We start from the raw sequence: 14,152 nt of genomic DNA, 5'->3' as shown, positions 1-14,152 counted from the left end.
GTTGCCTGATTTGGTGATTTTAGGAAATAAATAAGGAAGAAAGTTCTCCACTTGGAGATTCAGTCCATATTTTACTCATTGATTTTAAAAGTTCAATTCGACTTTTTATGTACTCAAAAGAACAGAAAATTGAAAGGGAGTAAAACATAACTTGGTCATTGCATTTAACAAATTACAGCATTTTTTAAAAGATCGTATTTATTTATTTGTCAGAGAGAGAAGAGAGTGAGCATAAGCTGGGTGAGCATCAGGGAGAGAGAGAAGCAGGCTCCCCGCCAAGCAAGGAGGCCAATACGGAACCAGATCACAGGACCCTGGGTTCATGACCTGAGCGGAAAGCAGACACTTAACCAACTGAGTCACCCAGGTGTCCCAAATTACAACATTTTAAAACCATGAGAACCCAAACAAAGATAACACTGTTAAGTATTCTTCAACAAACTCACATATCTCCAAGCTGAAACAACATTTGGCATAATAAGGATAGTAAAACTATCTCTTCAGCTCACCTGGCTTCATAGTTTCCTTTCCAATATTTTTCTTGCTCTGTAGAACATTTCTTTAATTATTTTAGAATCTCAGAGATACTTTCTACACATTCCTGGGACCCTCTTGGATTCTTCTCTCTTTCTAAAATCTTGCTACAGATCGCTTGAATTAAATAGTTTCCATGATTTGTTCATATCCCTACCTTGCTTCTACACCATTTCATTAAGATAAGTTTAATTTTCTTAGTGAGTCTAGAAAATTCTGAAAGTATCCTGCCTAAAAAGAGCCAGACTTGGGACTTTGATTACAGAACATCTGATATATAAGCATCTAAAAAAAATAATGCCTTCTCCCTTGCTCCCCACGGTAGGCCCTAAGTTACTAACCAGTCCTTTGAAATGGTATTTCTTGGTGCTAACATATGTTCCACTGGCCTTTTCAGATACATGGAACATGCTGAAAAAATAAGTGGAAAAACTGTTTGAGTTAATCTTACATTAAACATGATGAAATCGTATGCTGAGGGTTGTTTCTGAAAACATCCCAAACATAGGTCCTAAATCTAATTGTGCAAGTACATGTTCTTGAGTACATTAATTCATTTGGTAAATCTTTTACTAGACTATTCCTTAATTCTGCATTTTAAATCTGAATTTATATTGATTTTGATAGAAATTCTAGGCAGAAAATATCATATGCGATGAATTTTTTAGAAATGCTACTAAGTTCTATGAATAAAAGAAAATGTTTTAATTAATTCCATGGGAAGTGGCCTTAGGCTGAATTTTAGCAAAAAAATTTTTTAAAGATTTATTAATTTATTTGACAGAGAGAGAGGGAACACAAACTGGGGGAATGAGAGAGCTAGAAGCAGGCTGCACGCCGAGCAGGAAGCCCGATGCAGTGCTCAATCCCTGGACCCTGGGATCATGACCCGAGCTGAAGGCAGATGCCCAATGACTGAGCCATCCAGGTGCCCCAACGTTTAGCAATACTTACAAAAATAATCTAATCTCTGTTTTTTACGCAGACACAATACTTCAAGAGTTCAGTTATTTATTAAGATACAGTTCTAAAATACTTGAGTGCAATTTATCATAATATGCAAAATCACTTTTATTCTGGAATATTTCTAGGAAACACACTCATTATAGAAAACTTATTTTAAACAGTCAATTGTTTGAAAAATACTAAAATTATTTAGATGTACTAACAAATGAATATATTTTTAAAAATGAGAAAAGGCAGTTAGGATTAAGCATTAGTACCTAATATTTCCAACTATTGGTTTTTCAGCTGTGTTTCTTGGAGCTCTAGGGGTTTTCCCTTTACACTTTGCTCTGTCTATTCCATATGGGCATCCATGTAATAGTTATGGGTTAAAAAAGTTTTTATGCTCCTGCATTACATCATATACAGTACTAGGATGTGAGTGAGTCACATCCTTGCTCCCAGGTTCTGTTTGCCATGCAGCATCTTGGGGGACATTGATATGTCACTAATGGACCCATCCCTCCATGGAAACATGCTAAGTATCTATGTTTGTTTCTTAGAAAAGGACTCTGCCCCTCATTTCTTTCTTGTCCTTACTCCTGTATTTACCCTAGTGTCTGTTAGAGGAGAAGAATTCATGCCTGGAGTCAGTAAAATATTGACTGAGTACCTATACTCGCAATGGGAGTTAATCTATAGCATTTACAATGCGTCAAGTGCTCTTCTAGACGTTTTGTGTATCTTCCCTTCTTTCATTTCATCTCTTTTTCTTTTTCCCTTCTTTCCCTTCATTTCTTTTTCCTTTCTTTCATTTCAATTCTTTTCATTCTATGAGCATCTAATATTTCATTCTATGATAAAGAAACTGAGGAGCAGAGTGGTGATGTAACCTGCCTCCAGACACATAGTTAAGAGGTAGAAAGTCCAGCCCCAAAGCCCAGGTTCCCAACACCCTTCTTTGTGTAGTGCTGATGGAGGGAGCACACACTGGGGTAGGAAATACAGAGATAAATAAATCTCTGAGCGCTTATTATTCAAAAGGAGGGAAGTGAACATATGTTCAACGTGGTAGTAAAAGATCACACTAGCAAATATTAAGAATTCATACATTCTGAACTTTGTAATAATTTCCTTATATCTATTAGTTAATTTAATCCTCACAAGAGTCCTATGGTTTTTTTTTTTTTTTTTTGATTAGGAAATTAAAATAATTTTGCCCAAGATATAGAAAGAACAAACCAGCTTCTGAGCTGATCTGGCTCTAAGAGGCCTTGGTATTCTTCTGCTGAATATAAAAAAAAATCTGCAGAAGACCAACATCGGACAAGGCCACTCTGTGACCATGACAGAGCAAGACAAAAATGAGTCCCTTCTATAAACTTGTCAGGAACAAGAGCGCCGTATAAACTACAAAAAAGACCAAACACCCACCTCTCTCAGCTAATATAAGTGTTCCTTTTTTGATCCATTTTATATTTAGTTTTCCTTTATTCCTTTTACCTTCTAGACAAAAATTAAGATAACCTACCATGGAATTTCTCCGGCTCTGACAGCTCTAAATCCAGAATAGAACCACACTTCCTTGAATCCTCCCCAAAAGATTAAAAACAAATCTAAGTGCTGTCACACTTCCCTTCTAATAATTTATTACTTAGATTCCCTGAAACTCCTCATGGAATAGGTTTGAGCACTTGGAATGAGCCAATAAACACAACACACTTTGACTTCAGTTGTGTTGTTTAGATGGAGGATAGTAACAGAAACAGATTTTACAAAGGGTTAGCTGAGCTCCTCGCTGTTGGATGATGGAGACTTTAGACTCAATAGTATTGTACACATTGGAGGGCTTGAAATCTCTTTTTACGTCAAAATGTCACTCTGGCCTCAGATGGGCGGTAAGTTCTACTCTAAACCGAGCTCTGATTAATATTCATTGTGATTCTTCTGCACTGGGTTTGTTTGTTTTTTCTCAGGAGTAAGTTCTTTTGGGACTTTTTGGTTAAATGATCAGATTCATATTATATTCTTGGTGAATTTCTTTTCTGTCTTGTGGCATCTACTTCTATGGCCTGCTGGTTTTGTCTATACAAAGAATAGTCTATGAGGAAGGTCTGGACATAGACCTGATAAGTCCATCCTTGGGCCATGGTTGAAGAAGGGGGAGTTTGGAAGGTGTCCTCAGACTGATGTTCTTTGGGTACGTGTTGCTTTAGGCCAGCATTTCTAAACCTTGTAAAGGGGTCCTCCCCAGTTTTGTGAGAAATGATTTGTTTACTTTCATGTGCCCATTGTCAGTTTTGTCTGGCCCCTGATCAGTGCCAAGTTCCTCCAGCACCAACCACACTGACCACTAGAGCTCTCATGCGCTCTTCTCAATCTGAAGCTGCACCTCTTTCAGACCAAAGCCCCGTTTCCGTTATGTTTTCTAAATATAATGTATATTTATTTTCTGCTGGTAGTACTTTGCAGAGGTAAATTGGAATTGCAGTGACTATGGGCAATGTTTGATTTTAGCAAGATGATCTTTCAGTAGCTCCCTTAGAACTAAAGGAGAAGAAACACACATGAGAAGATTGTCTTTTGTACAGAAGAGGGATAATTTTCTTTCATGTTGAAGACTCCTTTCCAGTTCATTTCTATGCTTCAGGGTTCCAAAATCTCTGGCTTTTTAATTGTATGGCTTGATAAAATTGCCAAGGACTTTCTCTTGTCTGTGTATATATGTCAAAATGGGTTTTGCTGCATCTAAACTTTGTCATCTCTCTTGTAGATAGGACATCATTAGCTCTTTATAGTGACAATTTAATATTTGTCTGAGGTTGGCTTCTTTGCACTTCTACTTTTTCTATTTCTGCCTCTCCCTCCCCTTTTCTGATTCTGGGAAACTTTAGAGTAAGAGATTACAAAAATCACTCTGTTGGTATGTGTGTGCTCTGGGAATATTTAGCGGAGACAAACTGAAAATTGTTTTATTTTTAAAGTAATAAAGACATCATTGTTACATTTATTTTAAAAATTGTGGTGGCTGAAGAGTGCATTAACTTAATAACCTCCATTACTATAATTATGAGGTTTTAAAAAAAGACCTTAGTTCCCATATGAGAGAATTTTTGGCATTATTTAAGGAGTGTAGGATTTAGTTTACCAAAAAAAGAACATCAGCACAACATTTATATTTATACAAGACCAGGGTTAAATGTCACACGGTTTAAATTCACTAAACTGATTTCATGAGTTAAGTAAATGATTGCTGTTTTCATGACTTTTCAAAAAAATTGAGAAATATAAAAATATATAATAATTGAAAATATAAATACATATATATATTTAAATAATAAAATGATAATAATAGATGTCTTTTTAAAAGTTTGATTTTAGAGGGGTACCTGGGTGGCTCGGTGGGTCAGGTGTCTGACTCTTGGTTTTAGCTCAGGTCCTGATCTCAGGGTGGTGAGATTGAGCTCTGCATTGAGGCTCTGGGCCAAGCGGGGAAACTCCCTGAGATTCTCTCTCTCCCTCTCCTTCTCCTTCTGCCCCTCCCACTGCTTGCACACATACTCTCTCTCTCTCTTTCTCTAAAATAAATAAATAAATCTTTAAAAAGGTTATACAAGTTTAATTTATACAATTCTTACAGTGTTTCCCATCATGAAGACTTAACATAATAACTAAGATTATATTCCTGGTTTTTAACTAATTTTAAGAACTTAAGACTATTCAGGGCAGTAGCAAGTACTAGAATAGCTACTGTAGTTATTTAAATTAATTAAACTTATATAAATTAAATATTCATTTCCTCAGTGGCATTAACCATGGTTCAAGTGTCCAATAGTCATATATGGCCAGTGGTTACCCTATTGGACAGCACAGATATAGAAATTTTCCATAATCAACAGAGTTCTATTGATAGCACTGCTTTAGATATATGATTAAGCTAACTAGTAAAGAATCTTCGGGTGTCTGGATAATTTTTAAGAGACGGAAAAAACAAAACAAACACTGATCATTAAAAGGATTCTGCACCATATACCAGTGGCAGGGATTTTTCCACAACACCAAACAATTTTCGACACTAGGTAGACGTCCTATAATTTAGGACATTATAAGCTATCAGCAGATAGTATCAGATCCCATGGATTAAGGGCTCAGTCCTACAAGACTGCTTCTGTTTCCCCACCACCCCACCAACCCCAGTTACATGGCCAGGTTAACATCACCTGGGCTTCTGAACAGCTGGCCCTAGATTGGAGGTTTCAACAATCCCCTCCTTAGGTTTGATTAATTTGCTCGAGTGGCTCACAAAAGTCAGAGAGACATTTTACTTACTAGATTACCAGTTTATTATAAAAATATATATATAACTCAAGAACAGCTGGTTGGAAAAGATGCATAAGGTATTGTATAAGAAAAGGAACATAGAACTTCCATGCCCTTTCCAATTATGCCATTTTCCCAGAATCTCCATGTGTTCACCAACCCAGAAGCTCTCTGAACCCAGTCCTTTGGGTTTTTATGGAGGTCTTATAACATAGGCATGATTGATTCAGCATCTAGCCCCTCTCCCTTCCTGGGAGAGATGGGGTAGGACTGGAAGTTCCAACCTTCTAGTCACATGGTTAGTTCCCCTGGCAACCAGCCCCCACCCTTAGGTAGAGTCCAAAAGTCACATAACTGACATAATAAAAGACATCTTTATCACTCACATCACAGGAAATGTCAAGGGTTTTAAGGAGTTCTGTGCCATCTGCTATGATCCTCTGTTTTAATTGTTACATTTTACATATGAGTGAGATCATGCTTTCTCTGATTGAGTTATTTCACTTAGTATAATACCCTCTAGTTCCATCCACATCGTTGCAAATGTCAAGATTTCAATTTTTTGATGGCCGAGTAATATTCCATTGTGTATATATACCACATCTTCTTTATCCATTCATTTGTCAATAGACATCTGGGCTCTTAGGGGAAGAGAGGGAAAAGTAAAACAAGATGAAATCAGAAAGGGAGACAAACTGTAAGGGACTCTTAATCATAGGAAACAAACTGAGGGTTGCTGGAGGGAGGGGGTTGGGGGGATAGGGTAACTGATGATGGACACTGAAGAGGGCATGTGATGTAATGAACATGAGACTGTTGAATCATTGCTCTACCTCCAAAACTAATAATACATTATATGTTAGTTGAATTTAAATTAAAAATAAAGTTGTGCTAAAGATCTAAAATATGAAGTCATAAAAAAATAAATAGGTGGATAGAACTAGTTTATATTTATTGTGTTTATATATACTGTGGGATTTATCTTGTGTTTTCTATTTACTGGTTTTATTTTTTATCTTTTGTTTTTAATTCCCTACTCCCTTTTGCTTTATGCACCTGGGTGGACAGATAAGGTACTCTCTATTTCTTCCTTATGCTTCTGTGTTTTTAGAAGTAATAGAGTATACAACTCTTCTTACAACAGTTAGCTTTAAATATATAATATGTATCCTTAATTATTTTTTCCAACACAATGTAAAATTATGCAACAGCATTATCTCTTCAAAAGGCAAAAAAGTTCATTGTCAACCACTCTCTGAATAATCCCACTCTTGCTGCTAAAAGGAAAAAAAAAAAAAAAAAGGAGCACTGTGCCAGAAATGGGGATGAAGACCAGATATACATTTCTTATTATAAATCACAATATCACAATCACTAAACATAATTTAACATTTTGTAGAATATTTATAGATGGGCAAAATACACAAATGCATCTGAATTATATATATATATCAACCCTTGTAAGTAGATATAAAATAAGACACTAGCACTCATGAAGAGAAGATAGCAAATAGTTCTTGTTTTCTATCTTCTGTTTTTCTCTTGTGTCTAAAGAAAAAAGTGTTTACTTTGGTTAAATATGGTAATTAATATAAATGTCTGAGTATTCCAGGCACTCTGACTACAAAGATATATACATATTTATATGAAATAATGCATGTAATTTTCTGTCCATTAAGTTATTACAGTTTATCAATATGGTATAATATGATATATACCTATTTTATTTAATATATTAATAGGTTATATTTTAAAAGTACAGTCAAAAGCCTTAATTTACAGATTTATTCATTTTTATCTGTGAATGCCTAAAACATGTATTGTAAGGTGTGTTAATAAATCTTTTACTACAATATTGTTTCAAGAATGATATACAGAAGGCCTAAAATTATAATTTTAATCTCTTTCTATAAAATCACCATGTTATTTTATGACTAGATTAGCACTTCATTTTTGTCACAAAAAGATGCTTTTTGTATCCTCTCAAATAACTTTTGGAAAGAATACTTATATTTGGAAGAAAAGTTAAGTTCTTAGTAGTCATTACTAATTATTGCAGTGTTTTGACACAATTACCTGTAAATATTTGTCTTTAGATACTGATGACTTATGTGACTTTCAATAAGCAACTTTCAAACAAATATATATGGAAGCAAAGAGAAAATATTGGTTACTGCTGGGTAGGAATTGGAAATCACAACAGAGATGATATTTAAGTTGTGCATTGAAGAATGAGCAAGATCTTGAAGTACCTTTGTAGACAAGGTCATTCCAGAAAGATACAACAGTGATAGGGGCAGGAATGTGCAGAATGTGGTCTTCAAAATGCTTTGATAACATCCCTCTATAAGAATTTAGAAGATTAGGGCGGGTGGCTGAGTGGGTTAAAGCCTCTGCCTTTGGCCCAGGTCATGGTCTCAGGGTCCTGGGATCGATCCCCGCATAGGGCTCTCTGCTCAGCAGGGAGCCTGCTTCCCCTTCTTTCTCTCTGCCTGCCTCCCTACCTACTTTCTCTGTCTGTCAAATAAATAAATAAAATCTTAAAAAAGAAGAATTTAGAAGACTAGATATCCCTTTGTGCATTTTAAAATAAACTTATAAAAGTTTTCATTATAAGCTTAAAAATTTATGAAGATTACAATTGCCATCAAGTTATAAATATTGACATTAATAATAGTAAACAAAACTGTCACAGGATTCTTATAAATATTTCCAAAGAATGGAAGTAATAGCAATCATTATCCATTAAAAAACAAACTCTCAAACAAGAAGAAACTCTTTTTAACAAATGGATATTTTATATTATCTTTTTATCCTCCTGAACTTGTAATTCCATTATACTGCCTCCAAGGGATTTGAAAATTTTACTTTAAAAAAAAATCATTCTTATTTATTAAGATTTTATTTTCTTAAGTAATCTCTGTACCCAACATGGGCCTCGAACTCACAACTCCAAGATTAAGAGTCACCTACTCTTTGACTAAGCCAGCCAGGTGTCCCCAAAATTGTACTTTTTTTAAATGGAACTTTTTATTAAAAAGTAAATTTTGTATTAAAATATAACATATATATATATACATAAATCACAAAATTATGGCTCAATAAATTTGCAGAAAGAATATACGCTTACATGATAACTACCAATCAGAACAAGAAATAGATCATGGACTTTTTCTAGTAGTCCAGAGCCCTTTTGGGCCCTCTGCCACTATCCTGACTTTTCACCCGAGGTACTTAATACACTAACCAACTTACTGGTCAGATCATATATAGAAATAGAACTGTGACTTGTAACCTGCAGCATGTGCAGGAAACCAACCCTTTATCTATAATAACCACCCCCACCTGCCCGCAAGCCATCCTGGACTGCAGGAGGTCAGATTGCTGTCTCTAGTCAATTCAGGAGTCCAAACAATAACTTCTTTAACAATTGGCCTCAAATAGCCAGTACTTGATTAAAAAACTGACATCAACCTACTTTTTGTCCCTGTTTCCAACTTAGAACCAACTCTAGAAAGCCAAATATACAGCCCTAACCCATCACAGATATGCCCTCCTATTTAGTCCATCTACAGCTTCCTTCAAGCCAATCATCTGCAAGGGGGTGGGGGAATACCTGAGGCCTTGCCTTTTTTCTATTAAACTTTCCTACTCTTCTGCTTGCCTTTGAGTCTGTCAAAACTGAAGTGGGAGGGGCTTAATTGCTTGCTACAACAAGCTCTGAAAAAACAGCTTCTGCCTGTTCTCATCTGGTTGGTCTTTGCTTATTTGCACATTACATTAGTTTTATGTCTGGATCCTTCTATTGTAAAATGCATTCATATTATGTATAGATGTCATTAGTTCATTTTTATTGATATATAGTATGACTGCATCACAAGTCAATTATGTGTTTAACTGTTAACAGATGTTTGGTCTCTTGCAAACTTTGGGCTGTTATGAATTAAGCAGCTACATACATTTGTATACGCCATTTAATGAATATATGTCTATTTGGAAATGCTGGGTCAATGCAAGTAGGTGCTATTTAACTTCAGTAGATATTGCCACTTTTACAATGTGGTTGAACAAATTTAACCTCCCACTGGCAGTGTAAGCAGTTAGAATTTTATCCTAAGATAGTTTTTTTATGCTTCAGAGCCTTCTCTGCAAAAAGCTGTATGAATTGAAATTTGATTTAAACAAGCTTCTGACCATGAGGCTATATTAAAATTTATCATTTGCACTGAGTTACTATTAGTTATTAGGTGCTGCCAATTGATCAAAATAACAGATATTATGAATTTGGGAAAATAGTAGTAAACATGAAAAATGCAAAAGTGTATTGAGAAAACATTATTTATAGAAATGATTAAGGTTTTAAAAAATTCATGTAAGTATTTGTGGATAAATATTAATTATTGCTAGAATTAGATAATATTCAGCATCATTTTCTTCTTTTTTTTTTAAAAGATTTTTAAAATTTATTTGACAGAGTGAGAAATCGCAAGTAGGCAGAGAGGCAGGCAGAGAGAATGGGGGGAAGCAGGCTCCCTGCTGAGCCTAGAGCCAGATGAGGGGCTTGATCCCAGGACTCTGGGATCATGACCTGAGCCGAAGGCAGAGGTTTATCCCACTGAGCCACCCAGGTGCCCCAGCATCATTTTATTCTTATTTTAAATTTATGTTTATGTTAAGTATTAAAGAACTATTATCACAATAAGGCGACAGGAATAGGGGTCTGTTATCACAGTATCAGTCAATTGTATGAACTCCTTTTGAGTACTGGGCCAAAAATTACATAGTGTTCTATTCCCGAAACAATTTTTAAATCTATAGCTGACAACTGGAGCATGTCTTCTTTCAGTACTGTTGAAAGCAAAAAATGGGGATAGAGGGAGAAATTTCCTTCTTTAGCTAAGATAAAAGGCAATTTTCCTAGCAAAGTTGGGCAAGAAGAAATAGTAGGAGTTAACCTGCACCTTAGGCACTTCTTCAAAGTCCATCAGTTTTAGTAAAGAACACAGGATTGTTGAGATTTGGGAAATGAATTCTTTTAAAACCATTTGTCTATGTAGTCCTTGGTATAAAGTCGTTTGAAGGCTGCTATGTTAAATCAAGGGTCAAGACTTTAACTTGGCTCCAAGCCACTATTCAGAGTTTGGACCTCCTTTGGAACATAGGATGAGCTACTGAAAGCCTGTGGATTAAAGACAGTGACATGTGCAGTGTTGTACTTTAGGGAATAAACAGAAAATGGCTGGATTCATTCATTCATTCATTCATTCATTCAACAAATGCACTATTCTGTGTAGTGTGGACTCAAGACAAAGTCTCTGCCTTCATGGCATTTACATTCAATTGAGAAGAAAGACAGATAAGTGAATATATGAATGCATACTATCAATTAATGATAGATAGTATAAAAATTGTAAAACGGAGATTATTCTAGACAGTGTAGATGAAAGAAAGCCCTGTCTAACCAAGCCTACATCCTAATCCTAAATAAATGAATCAAAAGCATAATTTCAGGTAATGACGAGTGCTATAAAAATATTTAAGGGTGTGTGTGTGTGTGTGTGTAGGTTAAGAAGTTTAGTTTTTAGAAAGGGTTGTCTGAGAGACAGAGACAAGATTGATACAGGCAGCCTGGGTCCCGAGGACAAAGAGGGTCCAGCAGGACCAGCCAAGAGAGTCCTTGCTAAGGTTAGCAGGATAGGGATCAAATGTGAGCCAGTGGGAAGTGTAGCCGAGTTTAGTGAAGACATGTAGAGAGTGCAGGTACAGACAGTGTCCAGGAGACTTGGAAAGCAAAAGAGAGAGAGTCTCTCCTTTGTTTGGGTCTAGGGTTTTTACTGATGATTGTGGTCTGGTGCACATATTCTCTCCGGCATCTAGAAGTAGTCTAAACAAGGACAGGGTCCAGATGTCCATCATAAGTCACTGATTCCCTGGAGCCAGGAGGTCTTGGTGTTGAGATGTCTAGTGTGAGTGGTCTAGAATATACACATGATGGCCTTGGCTGGTCATTCCTACCCAGTCATTCCTGAGGTGTTATCTGTTGTGCTAGGAGACTCCAAAGAAATCATGAACTCCTTGTCTTTTATAAGGAGGACATACATTAAGGGGTGTGTGTGTGTGTGTGTGTGTGTGTGGAGCGGTGCAGCTCCTAGCAAAGACTAGGAGGAGGAAAAGGAGTTAAAACCCAGTTTTTTGTTTTGTTTTATTTTTTAATGGGTTCCCCTCAGTTTCCCTATCTCAAGATGACATTTTAGGCACTCTGAGCCTCTACGTGGATAAAGTGATAATGTTTGTCATGGGAACATCTACCTCTATGAGAAGGATGAAGGGACAACAGTGTGAAGGACAGAGATGGAGAGTGCTTAACATACTTAAGGGAAAGTAAAGAGCCCGGCTGGAGCAGAGTGTAAAACAGAAGTAGGCAATCAGGTTGGAAAGGCGACCAGGCACCAAATAATGTAGGGTCCTGAGGGCATGGAAAGAACTACTTTTTATGTTGAGGACAGAGAAAACACTTTGCACTGATTTATGTATTAAAAGGCTCACTCTGGCTAATTTCCCAATAGAAAGCAAGAAGACAGGATTAAAAAGTCTTGGTTTAGGCTGGTAGAGGAGGATGGTAAGATTAAAAGCAAGGGGAAATTGGATGAATAACGATGTCCGATATCTTTCTAATGAATGCTAGAGTTACAAAATGAGAAGAAGAAAACAAATTCTTAAGACACTGTGGAGGCAGAGTACATTGGAAACCGAATACAATGGCAGTGTGGTTGGAGACAATGGGCAGCTTGGAGGCTCTAAAAATTGGTCATTGGGAGGATCCTGGTGTCACCTACCCGATTCCAAGACCTGAGCTTTACTGCCTGAACTCACCTCCCTCTGTTCTACATTTTTCCTTAAGCTCTTCCTCCTGCCTGATCTCTTAACTCAGGACCTCCAGCCTGCCCAGACCACTCAGACCGGTTTGAATGTAACTCCCTTTCATGAACCTGCACAGGCAGATCATGGAGTGACCTTTAGAATGACCAGTAATTACTCTTGCCTCATTCTAATGCTAAACTTGTGCCCAAAGGGGAGCACAGACTTCATTTGCATAACATACATGTATAGGCGTTTTTCCTTAAGGGACATGCGTGACCTTATTCCCACCTCTATATACAATGACAAAGATCCCCTTTTAAAATATTTCTCCTAAACCTAAATAAAAGGAACCTATTCACCCTTGCTCAGAGTCATGGCTTTGGAAGTTATTTCCGATGATCTCCTTATTTACTGCAAATAAAGTTCCCTTTGTGCAACAACTCAGCTGATATAGTTTCTATCTATGATTCAGCAAGGAGTGAACTCACGTGGGTTTGGTTACAGTGGTACCACCACTAATTACAATAAAAGAAATTAAGATAAATTTGGGAGATGAAGTGGCAGATGATAGATTTTGATTATGTTGAGTGTATCTCGATAGAAACCATAAATTTACAGATAAATAAAAGTGGAGGCCACTTTCACAAGTCTCAAGGAAAAAGCAATGGGCTATTCTTTTGCAAGAAATTACCATGGGCAAAAATGCTCACATAATAGTGGGAAATCAAAAGCCTGGGAGATAGAGAGAATTTCTAGGTAAATTCCTTTTAAAAAGCCAGCATAGCTTAGCATATAATAGTAGCTACCGACCTTGCCTGCCAAAGTTCAAATTCCTCCTGGTAACACGTTTTTCTAGTTGTATGACTGAGCGCTCCTGGTCTGTTTTTTTCAGGTGAAAATTGTTATAATAGGAGTTATCTGATAAGATTATTGTGGAACAGGAGTTCTTAATCTGGAGTTCATGAAATTTGGGGTCATCTGTGAAACTTTAATTGAAAAAACATTAACCATATTTCTATTAACCTCTAATGAAAATCTTGTTTTCTTCAATTATAAAGTGGAAGACAAAGCATGGTAGTATTAGCAGTATATATGGCTTTGTTTCCTGTAGAAACTAAAAATAATTTCTCATGGCAGGACAGTAGTAGATATTCTGAAATATTGTTTGTCATCATATTACCATATTTATTAGAATTGCTGTTAGGTCTGCTGGATTTCATGTGATTGCAAAATTTATTTACAGCCCTCAGGCTACTTAGTTGGCCAAGTATCCTACAATTCTGTGCCTCTTGGTCACTCATAATCACACTGTGAAGTCTGAATGTTTATACATTGGTTCCAACATGTACCCTTGCTTTCCAGCTTTCCCCAGATAGAAATGTTTTTTGACCACCAGGTGAAGGGAGGTGAATTGTTTTAATTTTGATAATGGTATTTAATTATAAATGATTCCTTTTTATGAATTTAATCTTATGAATTTGTTTTTTAAATA

The sequence above is a fragment of the Mustela lutreola genome, chromosome 18 (assembly GCF_030435805.1).
Source record: "Mustela lutreola isolate mMusLut2 chromosome 18, mMusLut2.pri, whole genome shotgun sequence".
In the NCBI taxonomy this organism is placed as follows: Eukaryota; Metazoa; Chordata; class Mammalia; order Carnivora; family Mustelidae; genus Mustela; species Mustela lutreola.
This window is presented reverse-complemented; position numbering follows the sequence as displayed.